The 15,137-nt window shown below is 27.5% G+C and overlaps 1 pseudogene; it reads left to right on the top strand.

Moving 5' to 3' along the window:
• The first annotated feature begins 5,132 nt into the window (after positions 1–5,132).
• On the top strand, positions 5,133–7,246 carry LOC111290739 (phospholipase A1-Ibeta2, chloroplastic pseudogene; annotated as a pseudogene).
• Positions 7,247–15,137: the final 7,891 nt, after the last annotated feature.

The following is a 15,137-nucleotide window of genomic DNA, read 5'->3' as shown; positions in this document are numbered from 1 at the left end:
ACCCTAATTTTCTTTGGCATATTGTTGTGACTTTTTTTCGTACTATTGCACTTTTGAAGATACGAAGGGCCCAAGAAACTATCAAAAAGAAAAAAAAAAAATCAAAGTGGAAGCCAGTTGTTGCGGATTTATTCCAAGTCATGTGTACACATCATATAGGGTCTTACTCTTCTCTGGGATTACTTCGCAATTCATCGGCAACAATCACTTGGATAAAAAAAAATTTTAAAACCTTTGTTTCCTACACAGCAGCAACATAATTTTTTTATTAATTTTCTTTTCTTTTTGTTTACTTTTCTTCTCAAGCCCCACGGTCTGCACACGAACTTTTGGAACTGTATCTTCCCTTATAGTTGACCAAAACCTTAAAATTTCACTTTTTTCGGACAGTTCAATTGGTATAAAAGAAAAGTTACATATTTTTTTAATTCAATCTTTGTATCGAGAATTAAATCTTGAATATATCAAATTAATTTAAGATAATATGCTTTTAAAAAACAATATTAAAAACGTATTATTTCACATAAAAAAATTAAGTTAAATCTAAAGGTCGGTGATTGCATTACTTAAACCAAAAAAACATGCACATATGATTTGGACGTACATGAATTTGCCGACAAAAAATTAAACACATCCAGCTCATATTTCTGAAGCCAAACTATGTCTCTCACTTTCAAAAATCTAACCTGATTTTCATACTTCCTTCACTTACTTCCACGCATAAAGCTATAGAAATTAAGAGCTATAACTTTCGGTATTTATAATATATTTTAATACAAAATTATACCTAATTAGGAGTCATACCAAATGAATTTAAAAAAAAAAAATTTTAGGACATGCAAAACATTGACTAACTATTTCTAAGACCAACTAATTCAAATTAATGTATGTTTTATGTCAAACAAATTAAGTTTAGTTGATACAGAAAGTCAGCCTGCTGCTTCTCATGTGGATCACGTATGGATATAATATTGCTCATCCATATCTTAATCCAAATGCAGTCATTTTCCAAATTTTTTTAGTTAAATTTTGTTTTGTGTCTGTGCTTTGTTATTTCTAAAATTTTATTTTTAGAGGACTCCGCGTCAAAATCTCTCTCCTTCTCCGCGGTGGTCGGTGGTCTCTGCGTTGAAAATGATAGAGCTTTTGGCCCCATATTCATCTACCTTAAGTTTACATTTTCATTTGTACGTGTTTTTATTCAAGCTTTCAAGTTTTAATAAACAAATGCAATGGTTGTCTCACGTTGTTTATGCTGGCAAAAAGTTTCCAATATGTTTCATCATTCACTTTAAACTATTGGAGCAAATCTTCATTTCCACATCTCAATTTCCTCATCATCCACTTTAAATAGATTTATTAGTAGAATCAAAGTTATCAAACATGGGTTCTAATTATAGAAATTTAGGAGCTTCACACGAAATGAATGCTTCATTAATTAATATATATGATATTTAAAGTACGAAAAATGGACTTTGAGATGCGCAAAAGACTTGATGCAGTGAAAAATACATGTGCAAATGCACATGGTTGCATGTGAAGCTGACATGGGAGCAGTGATTCAATGACTTCAAATCTCTATATATTTGACTCCAACTCTCTCTAAAATTGTTTGTTAAAGAGCTTCAAGAAAGGAAAATGGAAGAAAAAAAGGGTTAAAAGCTAATCGTATGTAACACGAGCATTCGAATTGTACTAAAATTACTAACATACTAATTCATGATATTGAGAGAAGAAAAATTTAGATGTTGGATTTCGTTATTAACGTGTCAATGAGAAAAAGAAATCACTGTTAATTAATCAGATGGATATTTGTCGTGGAAAATGTGCGCATAGTTTTTTTCTTGAGTGCAGCTGCTTTTTCAGTCTCATGTCAGTGGAAAAAATAATGTAAGTAAATGAAAGTGAATTAATGAAAAGCACTAGACTATATATATTTTTTATAGTGCTTTTGTATCAACCCTAGGAAATGATAAAAAGATAAACACGCCTCCTTCAGTGCCTAAGATTGGCTGATCATCGGCGGTTCTTGATTCATGCCAAGTAGTGGAGAAAGCGAAAGTAAGGCTAGTCACATTATAAAACGAATCCTTTTTAATGTGTTTCAGCAGGTGGTAGGGATCAAAATATCTTGACATTTGATTTATTTTAACACTATGATTGATAAGAAGAAAAATAGAAAGAAAAAGGAAAAAAAAAAGGTGAAAAAAGACATTACAATTGAGAGGAAGAAAATTTATTTTTTAATTGTATATATTTAATAAAAATAAAAGATAATAGAGAGAGAGAGAGAGAAAAAAAAAAAGGTTAAGGATAACATTATTAATTTAAATGGAATGAGTTTTTTACTCTTTGGAAGGAGGAGAAACATAAAAAAAAAAAAAGAAAAAAGAAAAAACTGAAATTAAGAAGATAGTTTTTTATTCCACTCTTTTTGTTAGATATGATAATTTAAAATACGATACGATTATGAATATAATATGAAAATGAGATACGAAGGTGATAAAACTTAAAATTTTAGAGGTTTAATAAAACTAAAAAATATATATTTTATATTTTTGTATTGACGAAAATTATGATACGTAATTTTTATGTTAAATATAATATTAATATACTAAATTTAATATTTTATATAATACAAATACTCAAATTACTAAGTCTACTATTTTCTTTCTTTTTTTTTTTCTCTCTTACCAAACATAGTCTAAGTGTAAATGAGAATCAAATATTTCTTATTAGGTATAAATGTTTTTCCTTCCTCTTTCCCTCTTATTTTCCCAATTACCAAACTCAATGTAAATGCGAACGAGAATCAAATATTTCTTATTAGTAAATGTTGGACAACGGCAGGAAGAAAACATTAAAGAGATTTCAACTCCTAACTAACATGTGATATGTAAAGCAGTACTTTGATATTGATAAAAAGGATGCTAGCTGATGATGACGATGTACTCAGTACTCGATTGATCTCACTTTATCATGTTTCAAATTCAACGTTTCATTCTCACTCCCTACATTTTTCACGGTCCTTTAATTGTCTATGAAATTTGAGTAAATTGAGTGCCAAGGATGATGATAATCACACCATTAGTTTTTGGTCCCCTTCCACCATCGACCTTAATTTTCCCATGATTCCTTAGAAAAGAAAAGCAAACTGATCAAGATTCGACTCTAATTTTTGTGCGAAATTTATAGATTGTGTCAAACGAATCGATCTTGATTTTTTTATTATCCATTTATAATATCATATCAAATATAATTTAAATATAATAAAAAAGATTACAAATATTGAAATAAGACAGATCGGAGATAATGGGTTTAAAGTTTATAGGTGTAGTGCAGCTTTTGAAGGGCCTGTAACATCCGGCACTAGCAACAAGGCCTTCACGTTTTTAATGAGTGCCTTGACATTGGATTAAAGACATATCGTAATCTATAATATGATATAGTGTTATGATATAAAAAAATGTTAAAAAATAACATAATTTAAATTTTTAATAAAATTATATATAAATTTAATAAAAATAAAATTTTTGTTTTATATTTTTCATATTAATATATAATATAAAATTTTCATATAAAATATGATATAAATAAAAGAATTATCCGATAATAGTTATTTTTAGATGTGATTCCACCCTCACTATTAGTTAAGCTTATTAGTGCTTACACTAACTCCCTTTTTGTACTAAAAAAAAAAAAAAATATGCATCACTTTAAAATATATATTATAATGAAAATAACAATAATATTTGTATATTGATTAATTTATTTTCCGCATCTTCAACTGTTCAATAACAACATCATATGAAAATAACTGATGTCTTAATTAATGTTTTGGGAAGAACAATGTGCACAATTTGTTGTTTAGATAGATAGATATATAAATAAATAAAATAAAAATTATAATTTCTTTTTTTTTTTTAATTTTCAACAATAACATAAAGAATTAACTTTGAAAAACTTATTAAATCGCACCAAACATAGTTCAGAATTAATTACTTTTTCTTTGTTGCATTACGTAATTTTGGTACGTTGATCACAAATTCACCAAGGAAATGAGAAGGAACCTTCATAATTTTAAAAATTTCATAAAATATTAGCAATGAAAGTTCAACTAATCCACCGAACCGACAAAAATTCGCAAAGTATAATATAATATTTGTCTGTAACACAAAATTGAGTTATTGACCAATCAAACACCAGAATATAAGATTAGATGCATCATTTAATTCTGAAATTAACATCTAATTAATCTATAATTAGTAGTTTAATTACTAATTATATATCAAAATTTTGAGCTGAAAAAGAGAGAGTTCTATACTTAAGCAGATGATTAAAACCAAAACTAGTCATATTTGGGAATTGCAAAAATCAAAGGCTACACACATACTTGAGAGAATACTATTTGACGGGAATTGCTTTTCTTACTTTCATGTTTCAACAAGAAAACCCATTCCAATTAAATTCAACCTTTTACTGCATCCACCGGGGTAGACAGGAAACTTTGCTTTGGCCTGCCTGGTTCCATTTTTAATCCGTTTTCTAAAAATAGATATTAAGAGATGATTTCGTAGGGTTTGAAATATATACATTATCTAAGACAAATTCAAAAGTAAAAAAAGAGACCAGAATATTTCAATTTCAAAAATATCAAACACTCAAGCGAGAATGGAAATGACAATCCATCAGTTTGGAATTGTAGTCTAATACCATTATTTTTTTTATTCCAAGAGAAACAAGAATTTGAATCAAATTCTTGAAATACCAACTTATATATATTTTTCATTCAACAAAATATTGATACACCTAGCTAGTTTCTATTGAATTTCGAAGAATAAAATTATTGTTAAAATCGAGTATTCAAATATTGATGTATTTTTTTTTTCAAAAAATTTGAATTTGAATCTCCAATCCCGATATTTCCCTCGAATATCAACAGAGAATTGTTGTTGGAAAATAAATAAACTTTGTTCACATTTCATTGTTTCATTGACTTTGTAACCCCTGCGTGGTAGTACACTATGATTTGCCATCAAAGTCAACCCAAAAAACAAAAGTACAATTCTTGTCAACCAAACCAACATAAAAAGTGAGAAAAGGGCACAAACTGAAAATTTGAAAATTCATTCATTCATCAATACAAAAGACAGATCCAAGGGTCCTTTCAGTCAATTCAACTCCAAAAAGCTTAACTCCATCTTCTCATTGATCACAGACTTTTCGTGAACCCAAGGGGGGTTAAACAGAAATTGTCAATCTTTCTCCATCTCATCCTGCTAACATCCATTAACCCATAAAACACCTAATGTTTTCAGTATTGCCATAGTTTGACAATAAGGTTCTTTATGTAATTATGGAATAAAGTTGGTATTCATTGGAAATGTTGTTCTATAAATACCATATATGTCTAATCTCTTCAATATCACTTGTCTAAACTTTGCTGTTTAAGCTCTATCTTTTCATCATCTCTTTTATCTTCATTGACTTTTTCTTTGCTCTCTCCCTTTTCCTTTTCTGACCCCTCTCCATGCAGATCGGCATCAGCTCGACTCTTCCCGCTCAAAACTTGCACGTCTTTCAAGCCAGACGGGCAAGTTTCAAGTGCGAAAAATCACCTCTAAACCCTTTAACAAAACCTCATGCATCTTCTCAAAAGCCTGTTTCATCAGCATCATCATCGACTGAATTGACTCGGCAACACCTTTCCAACCTCGAAAAACTCCTCCAGAAAACGAACCAAGCCGACCAAGAACAAGTTATCAAAGCCCCCACGAATGGATCAATCGAAAACAAAGGAAAGGTTTTACTCGAAGGGCTTAATCTTTCCAGGATTTGGCCTGAAAAAGCCGCTGAAGAGATGTCCCCACGTCATTTAAATAGGCTTCAGAGGCTTTTATCGAAAACCATGGAATATTCACCGAGGAACAACCTTGCTTCTCGTTGGAGAGAGTACCACGGTTGCAATGATTGGTCAGGTTTGCTTGATCCGCTCGATGAAAATCTAAGGCGAGAAGTGGTTAGATATGGGGAATTTGTTCAAGCTGCCTATCATGGTTTTCATTCCAACCCCGCCATGTCAACCGACGAGGCTCCTTTACCAAGGCACGTGGCGTTGCCTGATAGGTCTTACAAGGTGACCAAAAGTCTTTACGCCACCTCGTCTGTCCGGTTACCGAAGTGGGTAGACGACTTGGCTCCCAATCTCGGGTGGATGACCCAACGGTCTAGTTGGATCGGATTCGTAGCGGTTTGTGATGACAGAAGGGAGATACAACGCATGGGAAGGAGAGATATTGTTATTGCTTTACGGGGAACCTCTACGTGCTTGGAATGGGCTGAAAATTTTAGAGCCCAACTGGTTCAGATTCCTGAATCGGATCACCCAACCCAAAAGGTTGAATGTGGGTTCTTGAGCTTACACAAAACACCGGGCGCTCACGTGCCTAGCTTGGCTGAATCAGTGGTTGAAGAAGTGCAAAGGTTGATTGAGATGTACAAAGGTGAGAGCCTTAGCATTACAATCACAGGGCATAGCCTTGGTGCAGCATTATCACTTTTAGTTGCCGATGAAATAAGTTCATGTGCGCCTCAAGTGCCGCCAATCGCTGTTTTTTCTTTCGGAGGGCCTCGAGTTGGTAATAAAGGTTTCGTCCAGCGACTTAATGAAAAAAATGTTAAAGTGTTACGAATTGTGAACAATCAAGATTTGATCACTAGGGTTCCGGGTGTATTTATTAACGGCGAAGGATCGAAACACCAACAACAAGAAGAAGATCAACGAGAAGAACAAAGAAATGAAAGTTTTGTGAGCGTATTTAATATGCTTGATAACAATAATCTATGGGCATATTCCCATGTTGGAGTAGAACTACGGGTCGATACTAAGATGTCACCCTACTTAAAGCCGAATGCTGATGTGGCATGTTGTCATGATTTGGAGGCTTACCTACATTTGGTGGATGGATTCTTGTCATCTAATTGCCCATTTAGGTCAAATGCCAAGAGAAGTTTAGTGAAGTTGCTTCATGATCAAAGATCAAATGTGAAACAATTGTATACTCACAAGGCCTTGAGTTTGAACGTTGAAAGGGATAGGTGTAGCATCCCTATGCCTAGTTGTTTGCCTAGTCCATCTCGATAATTAGCTAAGCATATCAATAGTTAAAAATAGAAAGAAAAAAAGTTAAAAAAAGATTGAGAAAAACTTGCACATATATACTTCAAATCAATGAGGTGTCCATAATCCATATGCTATGTTTAATTTCTTTGGTAATTTTTTTTTTCCTTTGGTATCAAAGTTTCAAAGGTAGAAAATTGCCCTGTCTAGGATATTCCTTCCACAAAAGAAGAATTTTACATTCTTAAAGTTTGCCAATTTCATAAAGGATATAATTGACCATTCAAAGTTGCATATTATACTTTTTCAAAACAAATTATGAAAAAACTACGTTGTTAAATTTATGTCGTTCGATATTTTATATGATGTTACATATCCAATCAAAACAAAATATATATTTTTTTGATAGATGTGATCTATTGGAAGCATATCCAACTTTTCTATATTTTTTTATTACATTGTGTTTGTTTTACCCATTTTTTGTGCTATTAAGACGTCACTATGTCCGAATATCTTATATGTTTATGAGGAAAATGGAATTTTAATTAAGCCCAAATTAATCATCTTTCAGATGACCAGTTAGAAATTAAGGAATTTATTTGCTTATTAAAATAATTAAAATTTAAAACAATGTTGATCATTTACTAGAATGAAACATTGAACCTATCAACGACAGTCCTGTCTTAAATTATTGTTAAAATGTCAAAATATGAAGTCAATGCTCAACCTCTTTAAGTCGAATATAACCTACCAGCTACATTGCAAGTTTGCATGTATGGTACATTTCTATTTCCCTTCTTATTTTAATTTGTTCATATACATGTCAGTCTGAGATTTTGCTTTAAATTTTTGGTCATGCAAAACAATTAATATTGTTTTTTTTATTGATTACTTATCTATTAAGAGAGCCCAACTTTCCTTGTTAAAAAAAAAATGGTTGAAAAACATCACCAAAGATTATGTACAAAAGTAAGGTGTTCATGTCAACTTGTTTTGAACATATATACTCAAATATCCGTTCTGATGATTATTTTCAATTTATTGTAAATATATTTATATATCCAGGGAAAAACCTGCCGACAAATCGAGCGAGAGGCCATTCGTTTTCAATACCCACCCAAACTGTTAGTCATAGGAGCATCCAATGCAAGTTTAAACGCAAAGCATACAGCGATTTGTTCTTTACGAAAGAAATTTTAATAAATACATAAGAACCTTTTTTTTTTTCATTGTTTTTCATAATATTTAAGAATGTCAAATCAAATTTTAATTTGCTCAACTTAATCTTAGGCTCTTAGCAAATAATTTTCTCATTAATTGCTAATTCATTTGAAGTCAGATTTCTATCTCTGATTATGTTCTTGTTAATGCTTTCTCATGTCTTTTTATTTATTAGATTTTATTATATAGTTATTCCAAATAGTATTATGATGACACAATCTCTTTCTAGCTAGGTAGATTAATTAATTATTAATTATCAGTTGATTTGTTCATCAGAAATTTAAAACCGAAAACACAAGATTTCAGATTAAGACTGTTGAATAAGTAGAATGTGAAAGTTTGAAGTATTTGGAAAGCGAATTTGGGAATGAGAGATGGAAATGATCATCCCGGTCGCTACCAAGACTACCTTTTTGTTGGGGTCCAAGCAAAGGGTAGGAAATATTCAAAAAGTAATGCGATTAGAACAAAATGGGAAATATGGATTTGGGTTGGTGGGATTTCTTTTTCTACTTAAAATTATAAAAATTAAATTTTGATTATTAAAATTAAGAATTCAACATTTTTTTTAAATACTTCAATATTTTTTTAAAATAGTTTAACATTTTATTAATAAAACATATTACTGGTGGTTTGATAAATTTTTATTTTTTTCTTAAAAATATCTTAATAAACTATATATAATATAATTGAAGAACTATATATATTTTCAAAATTTAGCCTCTCGTGATCAATCAAAGGTTTTTCCCAATTTTGAATTATAAGGTTGAAAGGGCAAGAAAATAAATTTCTTTTTCAAATTTAAAATGTTATGTGGTCAAAATAATTAATTAGAAAATTAAGTTACTAATAATATTTTTCAAAGCAAAATAAAATTTTATAAATTAGTATAACCAAAGGAGCAAGGCAAAAGCAACTGTGTCAAAGACATATCGGTTTAGTTACACGGTTACAGCTAGCAACACATAAACAACATCTCACACTTTTGAATTTGTCATAAGTCATAACCTTTACAGAAAACCCCAAAAAAAGGTTAAAAAAATTTTACATTCTTCAACTTAAACTATGGAGTAGGGATGCAGTTGCTTTCAACCCAGCTCCTGCTAAAGACAATTGCTTATGTGAGAGAAGAAAAAACTTTCAACTTTAAACCTTAACTTTTGAGAAGGGATTTAACAAGCAACAACTAGACTGAGTTTAAATCAATTTTTTTACAAAATCGTATCCAAAGTTGAATTGGTTGAGGGTTTGATTGCCGATTCAATCGATTTAGAACATTTTAGTATTGAACGCTTGATTTTAATATTGAGTAAATAATAAATATAATCATTCCTCAATAAAAAAATATACTTCATTTAATAATACGTCAAAATAAATATTAAAGATTCAAATTTTTTATTTATTATGTTTTATCGAATAAAAATACTATCAATTTTCGATTCAATAAATTCGAATATGATTTTTCTAAAGCTGATTTGAATCAATCAAATCAATAATTTTGATAATTTGAACCTTCAATATGTTTTCTCCTGTCCCTGTTTCCCTGTTTTTCCAAAGCCTTAAATTCCCATGACATTGACTTGTTGACTTATTAAACATCTTCCTTTAAGTACTTTAACAACCCAAATAAATGCTACTTTAATTCACTGAGATTCTATTACGATTATTATTTCCAACCAAACCGCTTGTCAAGTAAAACAAAATGCTCCCAAATAAAAGTATTAAATAGCAAAAACAATGCTAACCCAATACATTGACATAAAATTAAAGTTTTTTTATTTATTCTCTATATATATGAAATTCAAAATTTTAAAGGTTCGAAAGTAAGTTTTCAAGTATATGTAAATATTAACCTTTACTAAATAATTTTATTTTTTTATATTTAAAAATGTCAAAAATTAAATTCTAATTGTTAAAATTAAAAATTCCATACTCTATTAACAACAATTTAATTTATTTTGTTTTATTAAATAGGGGAAAATTTTATCATCATTTTCAACATCATAAATGAAGTTTCAAATTCTTGATCATATACCATGGTTGTAAGAATTAAACTAAACAATTTCATAACAAAAGAATAAAAATACACGACAAAATAAATTAATGATACTGATTCCTAACTGGATTACGAGTTAAAGCTTTTCGAGGTTTTTTTTTCATTTTATGGCTGTCCTACTACAATAACTGATCAAGCCTACGTTTAATAGGTTATTGGATTTGGTTTTTTTTTTTTTTTTTGCTTCATCAATAAAATGGGTTTCAAGCCCATATTATATTTCTGTTTTTAGTTGTCTTCCCTCTAACCAAATATTTTTCTTTTTTTTTATCTAAAATTTTTTAATCATTAAAATTAGAAATTTTATATTCTATTAATAAATTACACAATTATTTATTCGTCTAATCAAATATTATATAGAATTTACTGTAAAAAAGAAATAATATATAAGTTGTATACTTATATTAATCAATTTATATAGTTTTTACTATAAAAATGTATATATTTTTTCTTTTCTTTTTTTTTTTAATTTTTTATTTAAAAAATTTAAATAAAAAATATAAAGTATTGTATTTAATATCTGTAAATATTGTTAGCACTTTTTTCATTTTCTTTAAATAATGAAATTATTTATTAAGATTTGAGATAATTTTTTTGATATTTATAAAATTCATTTCTCAATTTCATAATTTATAAAAAAAAAATCATTATTCAAATATAAATAACAAGAATTATTTTTTCAATCCTTTTGGTTTTAATTTTTTTTAATAATTAAGAAATGCAAAGTGCTGTAACTTCTTCAATTGATCTTTCAACACTTGATCATTTATTCATTTATGTCATCTTTACTTTTAAGATGCAACCGGCAACATATGGTAATAACTTTCGTGACATTTTCCCTTCATTCTCATTTATAAAATTAATGTAAAAAAATCTACTTCATTATTTATAAGAAAAGATACAATAAATAAAAATAAAAATAAAAAATTAAATCTTAAAAGCTCTTCAAAACCATTTCCAATAGAAAGAATAAGTAAAAGCTATTAAACAAAAAAAGTCAAAAACAAATTTTTTTTTTCAACTTTCTGAAATTGTTTCATTGAAAATTGAAAGCAAAGATAGAGCTATGAAGTTGATTAAGTGAATAGCTTACCAAAAGCATGACCGCGTAAATATATGTATATAAAATTTTTCTAACTTTGATCAAAACTAGACCCTTCCCTTGCTTCTCTAAATGTCACCACCCTATCACGTTTATATATATATTTTAAATATAAGGATGAATTATTTTCTTAAAAAATTGATAATATTTTTTAACAAAAATTACAAAACAATAATTAAAGTAAAATTATTTATTAATTAATGCTATAACAACAAACTAGCTAAAAGTGTCAATTTTTTATTAATGAAAAATATAATTCTTTTTTATCCAAAAATATAATATTATAATATGTACCCAAAAACCTATTATATATATGCTTAATACAAAAATATAAAATTACAAATAACCTTAAGAAATTAAAGTAAATATGTATACTTAAAGATTATTTTTGATAATTCACTTATTTTATTATTTATTCTGTTATGTTTATTCACAATATAAAATTTTGAACCTTGATCAATTTGTAATTGTCAATTAATTGCACATATTTTTTTATTATAATACAAAAATAATAAATATTTTGTATATTAAAATTCATACTATTAATTTTGCATAATTTAGCTCAATTTTGACATCCTCTCAATTGCTCAGCATATTAATACTTGGCACCTCTTCAATTCCTTTGTTTTTTTTTTTTTTTTTTTTGTAAATACAGATGATTGACATAGGAATATCTTTTTTAGAAAAATTAGTAGGTGTGATATTATAACAAGATTATTTATCAATTGATATTATGACAAAAAATAATTATTGAAATTTTAATTTTTTAAATTTATAAACAATATAATTACTTTTTTACCCAAATTTTAAATTTAATCTAAAATTATAATATTTGCAAACAAAATACATTATACACATATTTAATTAAAAAAAATGTATAACTACTTTATAAACTACATATGTAAATAACTCTTAAAAATTAAGGTAAATATGTATATTTATTTTAATATTTTTTCTCTTGTGTATATTACAAACATAAAATTTTGAGTTTTTATCAATTTGTAATTGTCAACTAATTGTACATTTTTTAATTTTTTATATTAAAATTTTCTTTTAACTGATTCTTTTTTAATATAATACAAAACATCATTAATATTTTGCATATGAAAATTCCTTTTAATTAATTTTTTTATTATGATATAAAATAATAAATATTTGTATTACATAATCTCATTTACTAATTTTTCTTTTTAAATGATTCACTCTTTCCTTTATGAATCAACTTATCTTTTATTTTTTTCGTCCATATTTATTTCCCATACACTTACTCAATTAATCCAACTTCATTATTAATCTCACATGTCACACTATCACTTTGATTAATTTTCTTTCATCCATACATTAAATTTTACTCATTTCGTGTCACATGTATCCAATAAGTTCTTTTTTATATATATTTTTTCATTCCTTCTTTTTCTTTTCCCTTTTTTTTTAATTTTTAATTTTGTACATATTTACTAAATAATTTTATTTTTAATTTTTCAAAAAAATTTGTGGGATTCATTTGATATTTTTTATTTAATTTTTTTAGATACTTTTTTTTTTTAAATTTATGGGATTCAATACAAATGAAAGTGTCAATGTGACATCCGATTTTTTTTTTCCTTTCTTGGCTCTTTCTTTTTTTTAGTTTGTTTTTGGCTTTTTAATTTATACATTGAAGTTTGTAAGAAAATAAGACTAATGAAAGTGTCCACGTAGTACATTTATTTAGTTTTTTTTTTTAATTAGATAAATTTTATAATATTTCAATAAAGGTGTGGATGATAAAACAATTTGTATCTGTTTTCAGTTGTCTCAATTCAATGTGTGCATTTTTTTAAATTTCAAGATTAGATCAAGTTTTCTCTTTTTAAAAACAAATGTTAGCTCTAAGATGGGTTTAGCCGTTTAAGATATTTTGCCCCACTCTAGGTATATATATTTATTCATTTCTTTAATTTAAATATATATTATATTAATAAAAGTATTATTTATTATCTTAATTTAATAAAAATATTATATTTATACATAATTAAAATATAATTTACACTAAAAATTTTTATGAACATTAACTAAATTTAAATTATTTAATTAAATTTTGATTCATGTAAGTCAGATGTGGGAAATGTATGTATTAGATTGAGATTGGTTATAAAAAATAATAACTTAGAGTTGAGTTGAATTTGAAGTTGAATTAAGTTATTAAAAAAAAGATCACTATCATGATGATTATAAACCTACTCACTCATTGTATTTTTTAAATGAAGTTGTTTATGTGGTGTCCCTATTTAGGTTTCTTTTTCTTGGGCCCTTTCCTCTATTTGTTTTAGCTTTCTTTTTTTTTTTTGTTTTTTAATTGTCTATTTTGTTATTTTTTATCTATGTTTGGAAAAGTAAATAGGTAATTACAATGTCAATGTGGTAGATCTATTTGGTTTCTTTTCCTTTTTCTTTTGTCTTTTTTAGTCATCTTTTTTTTTTGCCTTTTTCCTTTTTAATAGGATAAATGCCGTAAAAAAATGAGATTAATGAAGGTTATGATACCATAATAGTCTATATCCAATGAGTTTCAATTTAATGATCCAACAAAGATGATTCCTTTAAAATCAAAGTCGGTTCAATGTGGGATGATTTTTTTTTTTTAAATGGGGATAGGATTGGAGATAAGTTTAGAATGCTTTATCATGTCCCATCCCAGAGTATATATAAGAATATATATTTTATTATTTATTTGATTTATATTTATATATATATGTATCATATTGATAAATTTATTATTTAATATATTAGTTTATTAAAATACTATATTAATATATAAATAAGATGTAATTTTTATTAAAAAAGAAATTTTATTAATATTATACTATTGAATTTATTTTTTATCAAGTCGGGTTGGCTGCAAGTTATACATTTATATATATGTTGGGTCGATGTCAAGTGTAAAAATTAATAACTCGATATTATATCAGAGTTGGGGTGGACCTTTACTCGATTAGATGCCATTTTTAGGTGGAAGTGTTTATATGGCACCTTATTTGATTTTTTTTTGTTTTGTTTTTTTTTTCAGTTTTTATTTTTTTAATTGTTTATTTTAATATTTTTAACTATGGCTGTAAACATCATTTTTTTTATTATTATTATTATTATTATTATTTAATATTTTTTCATTTTATTTATTTTTATTTTTTCTTTCTTATTTTTTTTCTTATCCTTCTTCCTTATCCGATTCAAGTTGACGAAATCTAGTGTATTAAATGCACAATCCCTAAAGTTCAAAATCACCGCCGCTAGCTGCCAGTAGGGCTGTAAACGAGTCGAGTAGTGAGAAGCTTGAGCTCGACTCACAACTCGGGGCTCGATACTCGGCTCGAGCTCGATCGAGTTTTATTTTTCAAGCTCGAGCTCGATTCGTGATTGAATTCGAGCTACTCGAGCTCGCTCGATTAAGCTCGATTAATATGTAAAAATAAGCTCGATTCGTATACTCGACAAGAGTTCGATTATTCATGCTCGAACTTGAACTCGAACTCGGATTCGAAATATTTTATTAATTAAAAAAAATAAAAATATATTTAAATATAAAAGCTCAATTAGGTTCGCGAGCTACTCGAATCAGATATAAGAATACTCGAATTCGGCTCGATCGATAAGTCGAG

The sequence above is a fragment of the Durio zibethinus genome, chromosome 11, assembly GCF_047325235.1.
Source record: "Durio zibethinus cultivar Kanyao isolate XHJ-2024 chromosome 11, ASM4732523v1, whole genome shotgun sequence".
NCBI classification, from domain to species: Eukaryota; Viridiplantae; Streptophyta; class Magnoliopsida; order Malvales; family Malvaceae; genus Durio; species Durio zibethinus.
The sequence above is the reverse complement of the archived record's forward strand: the minus strand, read 5'-3'. Positions and strand labels throughout refer to the sequence as shown.